The sequence below is a fragment of the Zerene cesonia genome, chromosome 14, assembly GCF_012273895.1.
Source record: "Zerene cesonia ecotype Mississippi chromosome 14, Zerene_cesonia_1.1, whole genome shotgun sequence".
Classification (NCBI taxonomy): domain Eukaryota; kingdom Metazoa; phylum Arthropoda; class Insecta; order Lepidoptera; family Pieridae; genus Zerene; species Zerene cesonia.
The window spans coordinates 4,304,834-4,326,988 of NC_052115.1; the positions used below are offsets into that span (position 1 = coordinate 4,304,834).

The window sequence follows — 22,155 nt, forward strand, 5'->3', positions numbered from 1 at the left end:
TGTCTAACGACTTGAATTTAATATACGTTCTGCCTACACGTAGTTACGGTATAAGTTACAAAGGTAACGTAGGTATCGCTGATGATTCCCGGTGTGGAGTTAAATGCGTCATTATTGTTCGGTTAGAACATCACGAGATTGCGCATACTAATAGCTGTGTATATATAATATGTATACATTATACATATCCATATTATATGAAAGAACAATAGTCCCGTACTACAAAATGAAGTGATATTCAATGTGCTTATAAATTTGAAATAGATGCCAATTGATCCGTTTAATATGGTCTATTAGTTTTCAACTTAATTTTAACGAATCAACCTATTATCTGTATCTGTATATGTATATTATCTGTACGTTAATTATGTATAAAAATATAATACTTTAAAATATTGTAAATTAGAGATAACAGTGCAAATTATTATTTCTCTGTCGTTGGTCAGTATCAAATATTATTTTAATATTATCACGTTGGTACGTCATATTACTGAGAAGAGATAGCGGGAAGTCTGCATTCCCTTTAGAAGCTTCATCATTTCTTGAGATCTACATTTAATTTTCCTTTTGTACGTTATTTCTATTTCCAGCTTTACGTACTTTGACTCGCTATCATCGGCTTACGGTATAATACTTATTGCTGTGCTTAGATCACATCATAATGTTTATATATGGCTCTAAATGCGTCTTTCATAATGTATTGTTCTTTGTGGAAACAAAAATCGGGAATTTAAGAAACTTCATGAATATTGCGGTTCGGTTTATTGTTTGTTTTATTGAATTCAGTCACTCGGGATTAAAGTAGCTAATGATATTGTTTCAACAGCTTATGAATTTCTCCGTTGAAATGCAGAAAAAAACAAAACATTATGAAGTAATAAGTGCAGAGACAGAAAAAGCTGTATACCTTGAAAAACCCGCCTTTTAAACAGAGGATACCTGTATTTCTGAACTTCTTTTCAACGTTTGCTGATTTATTTTGGTACCAAGATATTGGTCTTGTGCAAGTCTCTTTGAGATGGTGTATTTTAGAATTCCAGCTAAGACCTTGTCTATGTAGGAAATTACTCTATCTAAATTTTTAATTAAACGCATTATTTCAGCTATCCTATTTCTCTTGTACAAAATCCACGCTAAATAATCAATACATTATCTTTTTCATAACAAATATACTAAATTTATATTCAGTTACTACGAGCATACCTTCTTAATTAATTATAAAACTCATTGTTAATTATTCGAAAACAGTCGAATGTAATTAAAAAGTGTATTGATTTGCATAGGGGATGATTATAAATACAGATAGTTGTGAATACGAATAATTTACTGGAATTCATCAACAAGTCTCTATAAGAATGTGTTATTATGTATATGTGAATAATAGATAACAGTATTTTTATCTCATAGGATATTTGAAACTTGCATTGTGGGGAAAATTTAAAATAAAATATTTTATTTGAGAGCAGATTTTAATAGTATTGCATGTCCAAAGACAAGAATAATGCATAGCTTTTGTCAATTGTTGTTGTGCAAGTCCAGTTTAGCTGTGAAGGTTAGATAGATAGCCAGAATTACTTTTATAAGATTAGTAGGGATATTTTTTAATTTTATTCAGTTTAATCAATTGTTTGTTGTCGTTTTAAATTACGAACTAAGCGTATAACATGGGAAATTTTATAGGGCATATTTTCATACAATTTTATTTAATCTGTGTAACAATAAATATCCGGTGATAACATCTAGCCCGGATTTTACATGCCAGCTCCTTTTCCAATTACTACATGTTCATTACATATGAAAATATTTTGCTCTAGATCTAATTAAATAGTTTCAACGTAGTTACGTCGGTAACGTTTAAAATCTAACATATTGCGTCTTCAATCGACATTCTGCGACGATTGAGCTAAAAGTATTCAAGCGATCGAGCATAGCTATGCAAAATGTGTTTGATATAAGTATAGATAAACAGATAAACATTTACATAATATATTTGGCATTATGTTAAAAATATAATTCTGAAAAATGGATAAACATTAAAAAATATATTTGATATTTAAACGGCGCGTCCTGATTCGCCCGGGAAATAAACAGGTAGTGTTCCAGTCATCAAATAATTTATGAAAACGCCCCGTTAGTTTTTGACTTCACATCGTACAAAACAGACAAAGAATCAGATTCTTTCTCTCTATAATCATACGATGGTAGTACAATGAGTGAATTTAAAAGTGCTTCATGTGTTTTTTCATATTGCAATTAGCGAAATAAAAAAAATGTATGATAGTTGGAGGGGCGATGACACAGATGCTACTTCTTTACTGCCTCAGAGAAGACTGAAGCAAGAATATTTTTTAAAATCTTAATTGCTAATCATGTGATTTGTTCGTATAGTTAAATAGCATTGAAGTATATCTATCCATTACATTGGTTGCTATTTCTAGATAACATAATTTTTATTCATCATCTTATCACCGCTTCACGGCAATTAATAACTCAATTTATTTATTTGCTCTAAGAACGGGCCAGAAATAAAAACAACAATATATATTCTCGTACATAACATACACATAGATCTACATAACATGAACCTTCATTATGCTACAATTCGCGATGCAATAGAAACTAATACAATTATATTCCTTCCACCGTCTATTCGTATATGAAATACAATTTCAAGTGAACCTTGTACATAATATTGAATAGAAACGATATTATCAATTCCATTAATATATAATATCTATCTTCAAGAATATTGTGCCGTCCAAACAATATTACAAACAGGGTCATTATTGAATGTCCTTATTTTTAAACGAGTTGTAACCTGCGGCGTCACTCACGTGGTACCTGGATGAAAAGTAGACGGTGTGTTAATCTAGACTATTATCTATCTCTGTATCAAATTTCATACATATATGATGAGCTGTTTTCACGTGACAGAGTCGCAAACGTTCTTAAAAACTTTTGCGTGTATCAGTAGTAGAATAAATATACAAATAAAAATGACTAATGCCAGTTTTTTAAAGCAATGTGGTATCTACCTTAATTATATACTTAGCTTTTTAATTCGTACAAACAATAAATTCATTTTTAATAGATATCAAAAGCCCGTCCATCGTGAAATGATATAAGACCGATTAATATTCAGAACTCGTCGTGGCATATCTTAATTGCTACAACGCATTGTATGCCTTTTCATTAGAGCCATAACACCATTTTCGTGTTGGGGCTCTGCTGTGACCACAACGCGTTGTGACCAAATTTTTCACTGAATGATCGTATTTGTTCTTTGAGCATAACATAGGCACTTAATTTTATAAACTGAAATTTGAAAGCAAACATAGACCGGCATATCTCGTACTTATAGGACCGGCATATATCATATATAAAGTTTGTCGGTTTTCTTTTAATTCGTCAGCACATTCATTAAACGAATCCAATAATTTGGTTTTATTTATTTAGTTCGTAGATTTTATTTTCGTAATACTTAGATTGCGATAGAAAAATTACGAAGCATCAGCTGCTTATTACTTTACGATTTCCTGCTAAACTCCAAGGCGAACTAAACATAAATTTATATCCATAAATGTAATTGGTTTAAGATTGGTTGTAACTTGTAACTTCGCAGGAAAAATTAAACAAATTTCCCGAAACAAGTGCGTTTTCTCAAATAAGAAAACAGAGTCAATCGTATTTTTTGCCCTCATGGTATGCAAACGATCATGATATTTAATGTGCTATCGTTAGGGTCTTTTTTTCAATGAAGCTCGAATAAAAAGCGTTGGTAACGCAAGAGTCACTGGGGGATTTTAAAAAGTTAATCGTAAACCTTCGGTGCGTGAACGAAACATGATTTACCTGTAACTTTTCAATATATTTTTGTTTACATAAAAAATGTTTAAATTGTACATTAAATAAACCATAGATTAAAATTAAATATTACAATATTACAACAAAATTAATAAAATTATTGGGTATTTATTTGTTTAAAGTATAATTACTAATGTTAATGTGCGTATGTAATGAGTTTAATTGTATGGATAATTTAAAATTTATGCATCAAAAATATTACAATTAATACTTTTGTCAAGGAACCTAGCGACTAAATAAAATAAAACAATGTCTAATATGGAACATCATGAAGATAAAAAAAAACATGGTGATATCAATGGCGAATTATGGTTATGTTATTTAATATTATGGTTAATATAAATGGAGAATGGAACGACAAATCAGGTCATCGTATAAGATAAACTTATGTCATTGATTCAATATTATACAACTATAGATAAGAATTGTATAAACACTCGATAGCTAATAATAATTTTCATATAAAGATATTCATCACGTACACCCGAATTTATGTGCAATTTAATTATATTTAATTATAACGAATACTAAAGGTTTTAACGAATTTTATACGCGATATATTTGTATTATTGACATTAATTCGAACACTTTCCTTTCAAATAAGCATCCAAAAAACGTAAACGGTTAAGATTTAGTCTTTTGTGTAACATTTAATATTTTAGTTGCTCAGTATAGCTTAGGAAATATGATAAAACTATTTTCCGAGAATATCTCAAGATGGTCTATTGCTATATATAGGTAGCATCTGTTGTAGAAATTTTCTGTAACATATACAAAACAAGCATAATATAAAGTTATCTTGAGACAGTATTAAGTATTTGTTTGATAATATTTTGCAGTTCTTTGTTTGCGTACTGTCAGTGAAGTGCAAAACCTCGTAAAAAAGTAAATTTTTTCGTTTTAATGTAAACAGGAACTTATGATATTGATGGATGATATGTTTATTTCCTTTGTTATAAATGTGTTAAAATGTTTCCTGTAGTATCTTATCTTCAGTAAAGCGATGAATATAAAATGGTAAATTAATCTATTTGAATTAGAAAAGCTACTTAGTACTTCTATGAATCCTAACTTCACAGACAGAATTCTTTCGCATTTATAGTTGTACGATTATAAATGCGAAAGAATTCTGACTATCTGTCTCTCCTTAACCACTAAACCGATTTGGATCAAATTTGTTACAAATAAATGTTTTATCGTGGAAATCCTACGAAACGGGAACTATGCGAGAAAAGACCCGGGACTATCTATATTTTCGTTTGTATACGCGGGTACAGCAGCGGGCGGAAGGCTAGCGATAAATATAAACTAAACTCAAAACGCAACATTTAAAATAGATAAATGAAAAGTAGGTATAATACAGAACGTAGATGCATTGTATTGCATGGCCAAGTTTATTGTCTTTGATAACATAAACGTTTAAGGTCAATATCATCGGTCATTCCATCGCTAGTTTATCCTAAACGCTTGAGCATTGACATTGTAATGTAGCTACCATATATTTTGTTCCTTATGGTTTTCTTTCATAACAAAAAAAGAACAAATTCAGTATCATTCTAAACATTGACCTGAAAAGAGGGGTGTTATAAGTTTTACCTCTGACTGTGTGAATGTGTGTGTGCTCTCAAACGATGGACCGAATTCAATGTGGTTTTACCCAGTTCATAGCTATGTTTGATAAAAATCGTAATTTAAAATGTCGACAAAGAAATGAAGTCGAGGTTTTTTAAAATCTATATTTAATCTTATGATATTCAAGGGTCTGTTAGGAATATGTTAATTAATTTGATCGTAATAAACTACATTGGGTTGATGATTATTATTTTAAATTTCATTTGAAATTTTTTATTCGGAATTTACGTTTTGTTCATGACTTTACGTGAGAGATGAAACGTCCTATTTCATATCAATTTATTAAAATGGAGCTTAAATTATTTTACGTAAGTAGTGGTTATCTGTCATCACGCGTAAAAAAACGTACACAGGGTGTCTAAAATACAAACATTTTTAGTTTTATTTTTTATTGTGTTTCTCGAATAAGACAAACCTTATACATATTAATTTTTCTTCAATATCTACAATTAAAATCATTAAATTTTCGTGTACAGATTCTTATATGTTAACAAATATAGATTTACATAACAGAAACAAACTCGTAGTGAATATTATATTGTTATAAATAGACAGCAAACAGTTTAATAAAAGGTTTATTGTTTCAAATTATCATCAAAGGCATAAAGACAATAATTTTAAAAGTCAATGAATATCTACTATTGATGTTCGAACAAGGAACGCGGAATCAATTAATAAACTGTAAACAAATAGAGTAATGTGAATATATCGTTAATAGTTATGTTACGTAAATAGATCGCTGTTATTCTATACACCACATGCATTGATTACATACCATTCTATTATAAACGCAAAAGTATGTTTAAAATGTTTGGTTATTTTTGTTTTTCGCCACTACGCTAAAACCTCTATTGGGATCTGTATGGAATTTGGTATCGAGATAGATTATAGTCTGGATTAACGTATAGGCTATATTTTACCCGGCTACCGGTAGGTAGTGTGTGTAGTACCATGCGAGTGAAGCTAAATGTTCCATCTAGTTTATTATAAATCAGATTACTGCTTGGAGAGTTGATATTGGTAGAATTTGGGAAATTTCGATAAGTTATTGCACGTTTAGTTAAATTATTCAATTATATTATACTTCATATAGTTTATAAATTAAACAATATCTCCGAGCAGATTCAGCCAAAAAATTTTCGTATTTTATTTCAAGAGGTACGTCAACATATCGCACATATAACATTGTTAAAATATTAAAAAACGAGTGACAATATTCTCATGCTTGACCCTAGGAAATAATGACGGACCTACCTTATATTGAATGAAGTTTGTTGATCTATACTATTACCATATAAAATGTACGTACAAATTGTTTGATTAATTTTTTTCCTAACTTTATATATTTGTACTACTACTAATACTATACCATTTTTAGAGTTCTTTTGTCAAAGGTCGGATTGGTACTAAACAGTTGATATTTGGCATGAGTTTAAAATTTTAAACTGCAAAATCTAACATCCCTTCAACTGTTTTCGTTCTATTTCATTTTAATTGCTAGTATAGTCACTGGAGTTTAACAAGATTAACATTACGAAGTTATCTATGAATTGGATTTTCGGTATGTTCTTTTGCTTTAGTTCTAACGTTGGCAACATGCCTAATAAGAGATATGTCTCCGCTCCGCTGATTAGCTGAAAGGGTAACTTAATCAAACTGGTGATGCAATAACAATTCTTAAATTCAAATTATATACATTTCTTCCATAATGGAGCGAGCAAAGTGCGTTTTTGTAATTCTTTAAATAACTCTAAAGAATTAATTTACAATTAGATAGCTACCTGCTACCGTAGACATTAACGGTACAATTGTTCTGAAAGTGGGGTAGTTTGCCTCATAGTTTATGGAAAATATATTGGAGAAATAGATGTATAATAATAAAATCTAACATAAACGGCGACGTCGTAACGTAAAGTAACATGAAAGATTTACTTCCTAATTGTTATTGTTTACATAACAGCAATATTTTTAATATTTTTAACTTACATAAAAACATAACAGCAAATTTTCTTTTGGTTTTAATCTGTTTTTGGCATATTTTTTATAGAACGGACTTTTTGTGAGCCCTTTTGTTATAATAAGAGTAAAAATATTACACTTTTTCTATGTTTAATATACCATTCGTCGAGTTTAAGGTATAGTCTGTTTATTGAATTCATTTGGGTCGCGTTCACAGCAGGGAAAGTAACCACACCCACACAAGAGATGGGCGTGGAAGTCGAAGTTAATTTACAAGAAGTTTATTGCATCCAGCGAGCGAATAGACTGCCTATATCCATTAGCGTTCCTTCTTAAACCTAGTCTAACATTACTGGGTCCCTGAGCCCTTTATGACAATAAACAAGACACCATAGCCGTAATGAAAACAAAATGTGATAAAGAGAACCTAGTAGACTTATATTTAACTGTATAGATGTATAGTTCATAGTACACAATTTTTATTTTATAGGTGCATCGGAGAGCAGACTACGTGACTATTGCTCCTTGAACGTAATCGAAAGTATTTTATCTTGAGCGTGTCATTTTGAAATTGTCAGCTTTCCTGTTATTTATTTATGAAACTCCATCTTCACTGAATCAATGCACCACAGAATATAACAACAAAAATTTGTCGCTTATTATTTTCAAATGAGAAGTTTGAGCTTAAAATCAATAAATAAAAGCTACAGACTAAAATATGTTATTCATTAAAACAGTATTTCATAAAACAAATATTGCCCAGATACATACATACATCTATGTGAATAGTAAACTTTATTTTATATTGAGTCTTTATATTTAACAGCATAGTTACTGGATATTTTTATTGCTACAGAACACTAACTACATAAATGTTGTCCATGGATAGAAAGGTCGAATAACAGGAAAATGTTCATGATAATGTTTTATATATTCGACGTATTTTTTCAGCTCTGAAATATCAGACAACATGTTCTCTCTTGTATCTTATTTCATCGACCTTATTACGATCAATCACATATAGTGGATATCTGGAAAATAAGTCATTTCTGTGTGATGGTATTGGCATCCAATAGCATCCTATTATTACGAGGTTTTGGCATGACTGTGTTGCAAGTGCCTAAATTCTTCTTTTATAACGATTGTTGATTCATTTTATATCTGTTCTAATGCTCCAAGTTTTATAAATAATGTAATTAATTAATTCAGTTCTATTTTCATATTTTTACTAGCTAAATTCTTTGAAAATGTTTTGACATAAAAATATATATTAATAGATTAAAATACAAATAGGAAATAGATTCTTACGCACATAGAAACTACAACCTTAACAAAAAACAAACAAAAAAAAATTATTACGCACCAAAGGATAAGAAAAAAAGGAAAATTATACCTACTAATACAGCCTTTTATAATTATTATAACATCAAAGAGATTTTTTGAATAAAACATATCTCCTATCAAAAACACTAAATTGTACGAAACATTTTCCTTATGCGAGTTGACCCTCTAGCAACATTCCAGACACGAATTCGAAATCACACCGCCCATCATAATAAAGACACTACAAAAGACTGATTAGGGAGCAAATAAAACATAATCTCGCCTCGAATCATATAGAGGAAGGTGTGTTTATTTCAATAAGTGTCTTTATTGTATCGTTGGGAGAAGTGCTTACTTAACGAGGCCCGAGGACGCTTTATGGCTGACTTTATGATAGTCACTGCGGAATTACTCATAATTTACACAGTATAGCATACATAGAAGGGGATATAGTGTACATTGAAGGAATAATCTGATCTGAGTTCTATTAAAATTTAAGGGTGAACAAGATAGGCAAAATCTTAGTTATAGTCTCTGGTCTTTACAAAAATTTTAAACGTAAGTATGCTTAAAGGAACAAAACATTACTATACGTTTCGTTTTGATTTTTCTAAAAACAACAAAAAACAAAAAAAAAATGGTGCATGATATCAACGAAATAATGTGTAAAGTTATGGTATCTTAAAGCTACAAGGAAAATCAAGCCACATATTAATTTCAAATCAATACGCTAATGCTCTGGTAAATAATTACTTGCGAGATTGTAGAATATATAAATTTAATACTACATTTACTAAAATGATAACGTAGTTTACGTTTAAAATGGTTTATTGCGGCTTATGCGGGATTGAGGGAAGGCAATAAATACCTTTAAATATGAAGAGTTTGTAAAGCTATCGATTTAAGGAATTTTAGCTTACATTAAGCGGACTGTTTGTTATAGTTTACATTAGTAAGTAAAAACCTTAATCTATGGGTGTTTCCATTTTAAAAATTATTCTTTTTTTATAGCAATGGTGATATGTCTCTCCATTATTATATTTCATAATACATTCTAATAACACCAACTCTATCCAATGTAATAGTAAAACTTGTCTTGTTTGAAAACAAATTTATAATAAAAAGAATTACTAAATATTAAGTACGTGTGGACTAAAATGAATCGCATTAAAAACGTACTCATCGTATCTTCAAAATTACTTCTATTTTATGAATTATAAGTGAAAATTGTCCAGTATTTATTTAGTGCGGGTTGGCAGATGTCACATGTCGTCGAACTTTTGATTCTTAGACATGCCGGTTTCCTCACGTTGTTTTCCTTCACCGTTTATACAGTGGTGATGTTATCCATATGTGCAGATAAATTAAAAGTCAATTTATATTTATAAATTAAAAATCAATTTATTTATTTCCTTCACGCTCGTCTGGTCTCGAACCCCGACTTATCGATTGTGAAGTCTGAGGTTCTCACCACTGAGCCAACACTGTATTTATTTATACCTAAACTTAACAGGGAATCGTATTGTTATATAAAATATGAAATTAAGCGTGGAGGGATTTTCTTTACTGATGTATTGCGATGCATAAAGCTTTGACAATCTCAAAAATTAATTCATCGACCATATTATATGGATACTGGATCTTCGGCAGCTAAATAAGATTAGTGTTTCATACTATATTATATAGGTTTTACCATTGACCGTTGATAGCTTATCATATAGTCATACGTAGTTTTTTTATCAACGTCTCAAAAGCGATTTCTTAGTTGTAATGATTTTTTTATTGGCTTTTTTTTACAACAACTCCGTGAGTTTTCAAGCGATTGCTTGATTCTTTTGTATTTTATAATTGGTACCTCGCACAGATACGCCGATGACTTTTTTGTAGTAAAGAATTATTTGAATTTAAATATGTGCTTAATAAATCTATATACATAAAAATGAAACCCGTTTTCCTTGGTCACGGCATCACGCGTGAATGGCTGGACCGATTTCACTAATTCTTTTTTTGTTGCATTTGTTATTATTAGGAGAAGGTTCTTACGGAAAAAAAATTAAGAAAATCTCTCAGAAATATTGAAAAATGTACATTTAATTTTGCATATTTTAAAAAACGCGAGTAACAAATATCAATGTCATTCACAGCCATAGATTACATTTATGTAAGGAGTTGAAATAGGGAGATTTTTTTTTTTTTATGTCATAGCGGGCAACTGAGCTGGTGGTTCGCCTGATGGTAAGCGATCACCACCGCCCATGAACATTCGCAAAGGTTGGGCCTCTACGAATGCGCTGCCCGATTTTTTGGGATAAGGGAAAAGGAATGGATTAACGACTGGAAAGAAGGAATGGCCTGGGACGGGTGAGGAAAAGGAAACGGGCCTCCGGCTCCCCCACTCACCGTACGAAACACAGTGGCATGCCACTATTTCACCCCGGTTTTCTGTGGGGGTGTGGTACTTCCCCGGTGCGAGCTGACCCAATTCGTGCCGAAGAGTGCTCGACTCCCACAATAAAGAATGAAACAAGAAGGAGATGAAAGAGATATAACCAAATACCACGCGGGCGAAGCCGCGGGATGACAGCTAGTATTAAATATATATCATAGCCACTGTGGCATCCGCTTAGACAGGATTTTGATAAATTATCTAATATACCTCTAATATACCTAATAATTATACCTCGAAGGCAAAATAGGGGGGATGAAAGTTTGTACCATGAAAATTTATTTTGACCACACGGGTGTAGGTAGCTCTGTAGGTAACGGTCCTCAGGTTAGGCATATTTTCTTAATTATTTGCAGTCATTTGATAGATTGATGATTAGGCAATCTAGTACTAAAGCATTGCACATGTAGTCGCTTAATATAAAAAAATATATATCTGAAAAAATACTGTTACAGAATGGATAAGTGAAAATTTGGACTAAAAGAAAAAGATCAAAGAAAATATATAGCTTAGTATATTCCTAACTGTATAAAATATGTTGAATATCAATTAAGATTTCGTCTCATAGTGAATAAATAATATAGATATAAATTTCAAGTATTTGGCTTTCTGACATACAATTATTACAATGTTAATACATAGCAATGAACTTGTAATCTAGAAGTTAATTATAAAAACTCTTGGCTAGCGGTCATCTTCACGCTTTTTATAAATCAGTGATACAGTGTTCAAGACAAAGCAAATATTGTTCAATGCCGGGGTCGTACGATAACAAGATCCATAATAATAAGAAACAAAACTTCACGTGCAAAATACTTACAAAAGTTTTTATGGGTACGCCATGCTGATAAATAATTAAATATGTCTTGAATTCACAAAATTCACAACACAACACAGTTACACCGTTAATATTCTGCAGTAAAATTCGCGTAGAAACTTTTTAGTGTTGACGATTATACGACAGATAAGAACGTAGGTCCGTCCGGTGTGACAGCTAGGGATGCACTGAGACTTCAGAGGTACTGTGGAACTTTCAGTTATCAGTGATACAGCCCTTAGCACGGTTTTTTTATATTATTAACTTCCACGCCCCTCGTGCCTTTCTGCACGGTGATAAATTGAATATTACTCTTATTATCTTACAGTATTTTATCCTCTGTGGCACATTCTGCCTTTCATATTTCTATGAAATTTATGGATACTGAATTATACGGTTTTTTTTAACTATTATACCATTTATGCTACCTTGCGTAAAAAGAAAAGGTAAAATTTAATATACCTATAGGTTATCCGCTTAATAATTGTCATTACATTTATAAATATTAAAAAATGATCAAAATAAAAATATTTTATTCACTACAAGTACGAATGGGTTGAAATATTTACGTCAACATAGAGTAAATTATCCGTTACAAAAGATCAAAACTCATATCGTGCGAAAATGAGATCTTAGAACATTTTTGTTGCCTTGGGCCAGATTGTCGGTGGAAATACTCGTTTGTACGACTGAAGGGTATTGTTGACACGGATAGCCCTTGAAGGATCAAGGACCGCGGAGAGCCCTTATGAAAGGCGAACGATTCTGCTTGCAACTTAATGACGCAGCACTTTTTTTAGGTGCCCTTCAATATTGTTTAATCACAACCCTAGGGGCAGCCAAGGTTCTTATGAAAAATTTTTAAAATAGTCCACCGACTTTCTTTCATGTCCAGAATACAAAAGAGTTATCAACACAGTTTTTTACATGTAATTGGACTATTATCAAAGCGCTTTGAGCGTAAAATTCGTCAAGGTTTTTTCTTTTTCACACCGTGTGTCACTTCAAATATATAATTTAGGTATTATGCAAATTCCCAAGATTATCACTGCACTGTTACAATGATGGGCTAGTTAAGCAAATTTAGGAAAATCGTTTATTGCTCATGAATTTAAGCCTTTGTGATTATTTTTTGCATCGTTAACAGAAATCAATCTTGGTGACAAAGTAAAGATAATTTATCGTATCTCATTCATGTGATTTGATTATTTCGATCGTCCGAGTTATCGAAGTTTTATGGAGAAATAGTTAGGATATTGTATTAATGTTGTTACTAGCACAATATTAATTCATTAAAGTATATGTACAATAAACATAACATGTTATGTTTGAAAGTACATACTCAATTTAATTAACGTTAGTATCTGTAAGACGTTGTTAATTAAAATGTATGTACATATTTGATGAAAAGACAATATTTATCTTGGTAAATAACTAAATTAACAAAATATAGTACACGTTATTTATTCTGAGATGATAAACAAGCGATAAAGGATGTATCAACGACGATGTAGGGAAAACTGTAATTTATAACACACATTTTCTCGAGGTGAAGTACCTACGTATGAGGGTCCTTCCATTTGTCGATAATGCTACCTGACAGTATCATGTCAGAGTCGATTATATCGTAACCTATTAGGTAATATGTGATAAAATATCACATGCGATGGTTTGCTTATCCGAGTTTGTAGTTAGAAATTGTTTACCGAATCAAATGTTTTCTGTTAAAACATAGTTATTATTATAGATAGTAGTTGAAAAACAGGATTGATTTACTACGATTAATTTAATTTAATTTGTGATTTTGAACAAAATATGGCGTTTCTATTTTTATATATAAGTAACATTTTATGACGCTTTAGAGCTTTAGAAGTATAATAAGGTACAAAAGTATATTTAGATAAATTATATAAGAGTTCTAGCTATTTATTTTTCCAAAGTTCATGCATATTTTTATAATTCTTAGAAAGTCAGTTATATTATCCCTGGCTTTCTTTCTATTGTATAATTAAATAGCAAATGTACAATATTTTCTTTCGTTCAATGCGCCAACCGTGGGTGGATATAGATAGAGACTTGAAGGAATCTCATCAGTACATTTTCGTTTTTTCTTAAGCCAGTGATAAATCCTCGTGAATGTACCGGAATAAAATTGCCACTTTCAGTATTGGGATGTTTCTCTTACATCACAATTTAAGACGATTTAAGTCTAAACTAGCTGTGACCCGCGGTTGAAACCGCGTAAGCGTGCTGCGTAACCGTATCCCGTAGGAATATCGGTATAAAAAGTGCCTATGTGTTATTTCAGTTGTCCAGCTAACTACGAAGCAAAATAGTATTATTATTCACCAATAGATGTCAGGAAAAAAAAAACACGAATAAAACACGAATATGACATTTTCTAAAAAAAATTCCTAGCTAGATCGATTTATCGCCCCCGAAACCCCCTGTATACTAAATTTCATGAAAATCGTTGGAGCCGATTCCGAGATTCCAATTATATATATATATATATATATATATATATATATACAAGAATTGCTCGTTTAAAGGTATAAGATTTGAAAATCTAGAACTCTTGTTACTTACGTAAAATCGTAAGGGATCGTTGCTATGTGCATTTTAATCACACTTTGCGTTTTAAAGAGTCGGTAGTTTTTGTATATCATACATAGATACCTATTAAAGTCTATCTTTCTACAAATCAGAATAGACTTACCTTTCTATATTGGCGCCTATGTTAATATACATAGCAATAAATTTGGAATGAGATGAATTTCCTTTCAATACGAAACGAAACTGGTCGTATTTTATTGGTCTATTAAATCATTCGGTGCAGGTTCCTTCTACGAAAATCTGCGTTTAACATATTTTTTATGATGACTGTAAAAGATTGCAATTTTTTATATTAATACTTTTCGCCAGCGAATATTATTTGGATTCGCGCCAAGAGGCCAAGTTCATATTCTTGGCCTTTGAAGTTCACCTAAATATGAAGATGTGAGCTATTGATTATTATAGTTCTCTTACTGATATATTACTCACTAGCTTTCCATCTGCGGCTTTGCGCGCAAACTCACAGAAAAAGATAGACAGTACCGGGAATCCAACGAGAATGGGAAATACCGCATAGTTGCAAAAAATATCTAATGTGGCTTTGGCGTAATGAAGAGACAGATAGACGGAGTAACTTTCTATTTACTTCATTAGGGGATTCAATTAACATTTCCTTGAATCACATTCAATCTAACCAATGAATTGTATTAATATCGTTTTTCAATCTTAATTAAGTATTGAAAGTACCATGATGATTCCTGGGTACATTTTTTTATGTATGGGTCGGTTGCTTGTTGTTCACCTGATGGTAAGCGATCATCACCACCCGTGAATATTTACAGACCGCTTTTAAAGAGAATATAGCGGGTAAAAAAATGGATACGGGCTTCTTTTTCTCCACTGAACGATCGAAACGCAGTAGTATCCCCAGGCTATTACTTCACGCTGATGCTTTGGGGGTTGTTACTTTCCCTGGTTCAAGCATGCCCAACTCGTATCGAATCGCGCTTGATTCTCACATCTGTTGTCTGTCTCATCTGTTGTTCTGACATATTTTATTCCAATCAAAATTACCATTGATATTAGGAAAGTGTGTATTTACCTAGTTGTCATTTGATTTGCAAACCAAGTAAACGGAAGTGGGATACAATGAAAGGTTAGATAACGGAGGGAGTTAGCAGAGCTGTGCTAATACAGATAAGTGGTTTAAATGATTAGTTATTTAGCGACCATAAGTTGAATGTAAATACTTTCATCTTTTTATAGTTGCGTAAAAATATACACGGACATGTATTTTGGCATTTTGCTTGCATATTTGACCCAATATATTATATAACATATTTATGTTACGTGTATATTATTTTAATAATTAGCTTGATAGGCAAAAGACTGATGCGTCTTTAATTTATTCCGCCAGTAAACTACATTTTTTAAATTTGCTGTGTCTAATAGTTTGATACTTCAGTCTTTCGGTATATGTTTATCTATATCTACAATGGAAAGTCATGTTACTTAGATCACTTATGACTCACGAACGGCTGAAAGCGGTATGTCTCCGCCTGGATTAGTAAGTATTTTTTTTTAATTTCAAAATTTTTACAATATTAAGAAAGTCCAGGTGGTAGTGTAGAGCATCTAATTCTTAATAGTAATGACATAAATGTCAAAATACACAATTTTGGAGGAGGGATATGCTGGTAGGAGAAAATGTTAAAGTGAGCCTCGCTGCCGATTCTATACTAACTTTAGACTTCTATGTCACTCAGTGAATTATTACATTAAACTACTTCCAATATGATAATTTCATCATTTAAATAGCAATTGGCACATGTAATATACAGTCCGTTTCCAATTGTGTTCCTGTTAAGGCAAATCAATGCTCTCGGGTGCAAATTGGTCACTGATTGACTATTGTCAAGTGTTTACGTGTCGTCTGTTACACCCGGTAGTGATTACATTCATGGTTACACCAGTGTCTTAAACTGTGTTGTTATACTACTAGTATACTATTATGTTATCTGTGCCACTAGTATAGCATTATCACAGATAAAATAATACTATACTGCTTGTATTATTTATCAGTTTAAATGTCTTTAATATTGTAATGTATTTACGAAAAAAACTTACCTTAGATTTTAAATATAATCACACGGAAATTATTGCAACAGATTTAAAATGTGATAGTTTTTTCTTATTACTTTCAAAAGGTTTCTTCAAAAGATTTGAAATTGTAATACATTTTCTAAAAAGTAAACAGTTGGGACATAACAAATTGGCTATGTTCAAAATATAATGAATGATAATTTCACAATCAAATATTTTTCTACTAGCTTTTCGCCCGCGGCTTCGCCCGCGTAGAATTCGTTTATATCGCGCGACATGGTGGACACGCGACATGCGAAGAAAATACTCCTTGTATTTTCTTCGCATTAAAAAGTATGGTTTGTTCTTTCCCACGTTTAGCTCCATTTTCATACCAAGTTTCTTCAAAATCGGTTTGACAATAACGAACTTTCATACAAACTGTCATCCCCTCTTTCAACCCTTTCTACCCTTTATTCGCGATAAAAAGTATCCTATGTCCTTTCCCAAGTTCAGTTCTATCTTCATACCAAATTTTATCAAAATCGAATCAGTGGTTTAGGCGTGAAAGCGTAACAGACAGACAGACAGACAGAGTTACTTTCGCATTTATAATATTAGTAGGGATTTAACCAAGCTTCTTCAAGAGGCGGCACAAAAAATTCGTCATATTTTATGAATACAGTATCTAATTTTATACTAAGTTCCTGTATTTTCTTCTAGAATCATTAGCAATGCATAATCAAAACAACGGTATATTTTATACCATTGTCACAATTAGTTTCGCAGATAAATAAGTGAGACTCAGCGATTATTTAATGAGTATTTATGGAAAATTTATCTCGTGCTTACTAAAACTTTTGTAGTTTGGCTATTCTGTTACATCTTATTAAGATTAATAGCTTATTGTGGTTACAAATATTTATTTGAAGTCCGTAGAATTTTAGTGAGTTTTTTTATCTATAATATTTGTAAATTTTAATGTTGTACTAAGAAGGTTAGGTTTTGAACGTTTAACGCCAACGGCTTTAAATAAGACATATTATACTATTTACTTGAGCATAAGTCGCAGATAATTATGTAACATTCTAATTCAAGATTTTCACGCGATGTATATTAAAATAATTTTAAATTAAATTAAAGTAAAATTATTCGTAACATTTTTTAATCTAAATTAATGTACGAGTAGGTACACCAAAGTAAGAAAATATACTCAAAATATTTAATCTCTTAAGCAACGAGTGCCTATTTTGTTTGCTTTTGTGTAGGAAATTCAATTAAAGGACTTTAATCAGATTTAGAAAACGATTTATAGAATTCTATTTATCTCAATGGCAACATTTATTATATATCGACATAATTTTATGTTTAAATACCTCAATTGAAATAAACTTAAATATGAAACACTGGTTAAATAAAGCAATAGCTATAAAAAATAAAAGATTATGATATATGCCTAAACATCGTATTTTTATAACGTCTTCTTTCAGCTCCAAATGTTATATCTTTGATTCTTTGAAGAAGCAAATTTATTTATTTATTTACATGTCATATGCGCTATTAAAGCGTAATGGATGTATTTATTAATACGTTCAGATAAACATTATAAATTATGACATTGAAACAGTTTAATTTTATGTTCCAAGACTTGACACTATGCTTGACATTTATTTATATGATCTTGAACTGTAATTCTGTTAATTAAATACGAGAATTAGTAAAAACTTAAACATTAGTCTAAAGATTTAAGGAATATTGATAGTGCCTTTGTCGGAAACCATCATGGGTCTATGTAGCATTCTTTTAAGTAAGTTGTCACAACTTTATTCCTTCAGCGTGCTTATTAAAAATATTGGTTTCCAAAAAAAAAATCCATATTTAATGCCAATGCGTATTGTAGGATCTGCTTACATTTTTATATGGTTGTCAAAAATCCCTTAAATATCTATTCGTTATTAATTTATAAACAAAAAGCTGAATAGTTTGTTTTTATCTCACTTTACACGCTTTTTTTATCAAAAATTTCAAAATTAAAGGATTCCAAATGTTGTTATAAGTTACATCACTCCCATAAAAAATCTTCTTGGATTCGTTCGGTCAGTCCCGTATCCTTTTACCCTTCCTAGTCCCTTCCTTTATTTCTGTCGTCAATCCTTTCTTTATCCCTTTCCATTAAAATTCGGCAATACATTTGCAGAGACACAAATGTTCATGGGCGGTGGATAAATTGATAGAGGGAGTTCGAAAACAAAAATTGTTCCGTCTCCCCGTGACCACACTCGCTAAAAGTGTTGGAAACGCCGATCTAATTTTAATTGAAAATGAAAATCTATTTAAAACATCACATTTAGAATACATCCAAAGTATGTTCTTTTTACAAGATGAATACTAATTTTACCAACTTAGCTTTACACTAATAAATTTTGACTCAAACTGAGACCACCTTTTACCAAAGGTACCTTAAAGGAATTACCGTAAATTTTCCTTTTCGACGTCTCCTTTTGTAGTGTGTATTTATGGGGGCATAGTCTTAAATACCCAGTTTCTACTCTTTGTAGAATAGCCTGTGCGTTGATATACATATATTATTAAGTTAAAAATGTAAAAATTATAATTATATTGGTATAGAACATAAAATACACACTTCAAGACATGTTATTATTTTTTATTGGTTATGTTAGATGTAGCAAGAGATTTTCGTTTATCGGATTTATTGAGTTTTGACTTTCAGGAAGGCAATTTGTGTAAATGAGGTCACACGAAATTTAGGGCAGGGGTGGTCATTGTTTACACAGTAAATTAATCAATTCACGCCACTTTTTACCTTTCGTTGGTGTGATTTATTATATTTTAAGTACCTACCATGTTTGTTGTAAGATTTCAAAAATATATGTTTTTCATTTATTTTTAGGAAGGGTATATATTACACACTACAATAACATCCATGGAAAACCAATAGAAACTGAACTAAACTGAACTATCAGAGCTTTATGTTTTATTAAGATTCGTTGTCCAATTTTGGCTAGAATGTGTATAAAATGTTCATGCTTAGAACTATTTATCATGTTAATAATTATTTTAGTAGAATCCTTTTCTAAATATGTGCTATGCGAAATGTTAACCGTTAAGTGAATATTCCAAAAAGTCCTCTCTATCAGTTCTTAAGTTTATATCCATGTTATACTCCGTTATAGGTAAGTATGTTTCATGTGGAGCAAAGATCCAATAATGGTCCTGATGTAGGCTAGTTGCCCAGGGAAGAGAACAAATCGATATGATAACTAAATTATTAGTCGGATATTGCATCCACCGCGCTCCCTACGTACGTAACGGATGTCGATGCACACTATGTGACATTGTTAGATTTTTGTAGGCGTTTTTTATGATAGTCATTTAAAAGAATGGATGTAGTAATAGTGTCTAATTTCTTGTATATGTACATATGCTGTCTGAATCTCAAAAACGACGATTTTCATGAAGGTTAGGATGGTGTTTTCGGTGGCGATAAATCGATCTAGCAATTATTCATAAAAATATATATATCGAGCAAGGCATCGGTCTTCAGAGTTATTAGCAATAGGTGATACAAAAATTTAAGTTTAAAAAAATCAGATTTTACCTCCAAATGTACGTAGCCCAATAGCACTCTAAATGTAAAATAATGAATATATAATGCGAAATAGGCATAAAAGGCACGAATTAAAGAGTAGAATACCAGAAAAGGAGAAAAGAAAAAGAAAAGTTAATCTACATATATATCATTTATGAAACATTCGAATGCTATAAATTTTAAATTTAAATTTAGCAGAGAAATTATGTATCCTAATTAAATAAGAATTATAGGAAAAAATACTGTAAAATATCTGTGTTTTTCTATTTGAACTACTTTATGACCCAACCTACAAAAGATTTGTAACCCAAATATAGCATCAAACTATTTGAGATCTATTTCTCTATCACATCTTTATGCAATCCATTAGTTTATTTATAGAACATTTTTTTGCCATTACAAACTATTTTTTTTTTATTGAATATTATGTTTTGTATAAAAACAAAAACATAATGCATATTTTATTTTACCTAACATAAGAACGAGTTGTTTTAAAACGTAACTACATTAATTTTGTTTTTTATTTCAATTTTGTATTAAATCGACCCGTGTGTGTTTCAGTATGTATTAAATTTTAAATAAGGTAACCCTGTTTACTCTCGGGATTTGACTCGTTGATTGAAATACATTTCTCTGTATCAACCCAAAGGCTCGATTAAACCAGATTTTTAATGTTAAACGAAGATCTTTGTACTTCATACATTGTAAAAAATAAATAACGACGGGCAAAGTGTAGTAAATTTTTATATGTTTCATAAATTCAACAGGCGCTTTATAATAGGTATGCCTATATTTTTAACCTGTCAGTTGTGAATATTTACCATGTATAAAAGTATAATGATGTTTTTATGTATTTATAAATTGGTTCTAAGTTAAGGTATATAAAATGATTATAATAAGTAACACATAATACATAATGAGTATAGAGATAAGGGTACTTCTATACTAGTTGGCTACAGTGTGGCTACCTTCATGCTGTATGCTGCTGTCTTAAGGGACATTGTAGACGATTCACATTTATAGTTCCTTTCCCTTTATAATCCAGAAGCTAAGGTGAGATTGGAATGATATCATTTTGTAATCTTATAGGCAACGTGATGGCATGTAATTGAACATAAATTCTGATATAAATAAGTTAAGTCAAGCAATTTACAAGTACAAGGTAAAAAGGGAGGAAAACGTATTGATCTAATATTACGAAATATCGTTATGAAAAATAAGTACATTTGGCAGTATCCTGTGCCGGCAGAACAGGTAAAGTGGAAGCAAAGGGTGCTAATGGACACGCTAAATTGAAGGGAAACGCAATTTTCAATCTATTTGGAGCTGGGGATATGAACAGAGTTACTTCAAGGTTTGCATGTGATTTATACAGAGATTGAGTTTATTAGTAGGTGGGTTTTGACGTATATTTATTCAACTGGCGAGGACGTTGCTTATCAAAATTTGTTATGAATTGGTCATTGGCTGATTTTTTGATATTTTTTTGTGGTGGTTCACCAGATGGTAAGAAATCTTCACCGCCTATGTTCATTTTGAAGGGAATAAAGGATAATCTGGAAAAACTGAGGAAAAGGATGCGATACACTTGATGCTTAGAAATTACAGAATCAAATAGAAAATAACGCAACATAATAAATATTTTGCGCTTTCTTGTTCTCTGAGATTAATACAACGTATAATTAATCTTTAGCCTTACAAAACAGAATATGCTACATGGCTTCATTGTAATATAGTACTGTGTGCCTGGAGTAAGTTTACTATACTCAATTTAAGTTCTCAACTAAGCGTATTTTCAACATAAGTAGCTCTACTGTGGTTTAACATATTTAAATAACTTTATTGCAAGTTGAAGCAACACTAAGT

At 31.1% G+C, this 22,155-nt stretch overlaps 1 long non-coding RNA gene across 1 annotated transcript in view; it reads right to left on the bottom strand.

Moving 5' to 3' along the window:
- LOC119832071 overlaps positions 1 to 12,210 on the bottom strand; it is a 91,514-nt gene extending 79,304 nt beyond the window's left edge. Inside the window, exon 1 of the long non-coding RNA XR_005287902.1 lies at positions 12,045 to 12,210. This is a non-coding gene — a long non-coding RNA (uncharacterized LOC119832071). The remainder of the gene's footprint in view (positions 1 to 12,044) is intronic.
- Positions 12,211 to 22,155: the final 9,945 nt, after the last annotated feature.